Here is a 2,250-nt window from a genome sequence, read left to right as displayed (position 1 = left end):
TCAATGGAAAAAATATCCTCGGCTGAGGATTAACAGCAACAAAAAGTGAAGTATTTGTGAAATGATTGTTAGTTAATATTTAACTATCCTTATCTTTTGAAGTCATCTATACTAATAAAAGGGTAATATGCTAATTAGACCAGGTCAACTGGACACCTTCTGGACGTCTGACTTCCTTCCGGACAAAGCCACAGTGGCGGGGGCCGAGACAGAGGCGTTTAGGGGCAATCAGGCTGGCAGGGGATCAGTTTGGGAGTGATCAGGCCAGCAAGCAGAGGCAGTTAGGGTAGATCAGGCAGGCAGGTAGAGTGGTTAGGGGCAATCAGGCAGGCAGGCAAGTGAGCAGTTAGGAGCCAGTGGTCCCGGATTATGAGGGGGATGTCCAACTGCCATCCCTAAAAATAATTCAAAAACCCTACAGCAAATTTTGATATTTCTTAAAACATTATTTATCTATAACTTTTAGTTTTACGTTTATTTATAGACATATGATAAAAACAGGTGTAGAAATTTGCCATTTGATCTCCTAAGCTCCTTCTACTTTAATGAATTCTTCTTTCCTGTAAGAGGTTAATTCCATCTGTTTGAAGGCAGTAAAATATATTCTTTTGCCTAAAATTTATTTTTAAAAGTCAGCCCTGTCAAATCAAGATGCCCAATTACCAGGATCAATGTGATTGAGTTAGGATTGCACTCATTACTCACACAAGTGGGATCAACAAGAGCCCAAGACTTTCCAAGGCTAGTGGGAAAGATTGACTTCCTTTAGGTGTAACTAACCTAGAAAATAAGCTGGAGCTAAAGGGAAAATGTTTTGTTTGAATTTTTAAATATTTTTCTTCTTGCAATAATATATCCTATATAATAAAGAACTAATATGCTAATTAGACCAAATAGCGGAACAACTGTATGGACGACCTTCTGGAGGAAGCCGGGGCTGTGAGAGCTGGCCAGGCTGTGAGGGGCTGCAAGGGGCTGCAAGGGGCTGCAAGGCTGAGAGGGGCTGTGAGGGCTGAGCCCCTTGATGTATATTTTGATTGCTTCTACTTTTGGCTGTTGTACACATCTGTTTCTTAGTTTTATAAGGAACAATCAAACTATTTTCCAGAGTTGCTGAACCCATTTTAAATTCCTACTATCAATGTACAAGAGTGCTTAATATTAATAATTGTTATGTCTTCTTGAAAAGTTGATCAATCTACAATCTACAATGATCTTTTTTTGTCTCTTGTAGTAGGTTTGATTTAAAATTTATTTTGTTTAATATTAACAATCCATCCCAGCAGTCTTATGGTACCATTTAGATAGAGAATTTTTTTTTATCCATTCACTTTCAATTTATTTGTGTCTTTCAATATAAACTGAATTTCTTGTAGACTATACATAGTTGCATATGTTTTGTACCCATTATTCCAATCCCTGACTTTTGATTGAGTTTAACCTATTTGCATTTAAAATAATGAATGATAAGAAGTACTTATTCCAGTCATTTTGCTATTGGTTTTCTGTATGCTTTATACTTTCTGTGCCTCATTTCATTTATTTCTACCTTTTGTTGTGTTTATTTGTGTTTTTTAAAATGAACACTTTTTATTTCCTTCTTATTTTTTTCTGCATTTTTTTTATATTTTCTTTTTGATTACCATGAAGATTACACTTAACATCCTAAACTTTACATTAATACTGATTTTATTTTAATGTCATTAAAAGCTGCTTCTATTCATCTGTTTTCTCTCCCATCTTCTTTATTCTGTTGTCACAAGTTATATCTTTATCTATTGTATGAACAATAACATAGATATACTATTATTTATTTATTTGTCTTTTAGATTCTGTAGGACATAAAGTGGAGCTATCAACCCAAAATACAATAATATTTGATTATATTTATATCCTTGAAAATGTCAAAATGTTTATATGTAATTACATGTGAGCCTTTATTTATATACCACACACACACACACACACACACACACACACACACACACACACACACACAACAGGGTGTTTTGAATGCTGTACAGATGAGTACTCTGACTTCTTTGGAAAGTTTTTATTTGGAATGTTTTTGCTTGATGCATGTTTGGAACTCTGGAGAGTTCAACATACTACTTGGAAATAAAGAGTTCTCAGTGTATTAAAAGAGTGAATAAATAATCAAATGTCAAACAAGGTGTGTAGAAAATGCCACAAGACTTCTGATGGCCATGCATCAATCAGAAGAAAACTATGACTCTATCAATAATGGAA

Source organism: Myotis myotis, unplaced genomic scaffold, assembly GCF_014108235.1.
Source record: "Myotis myotis isolate mMyoMyo1 unplaced genomic scaffold, mMyoMyo1.p scaffold_m19_p_3, whole genome shotgun sequence".
NCBI classification, from domain to species: domain Eukaryota; kingdom Metazoa; phylum Chordata; class Mammalia; order Chiroptera; family Vespertilionidae; genus Myotis; species Myotis myotis.
This window is presented reverse-complemented; position numbering follows the sequence as displayed.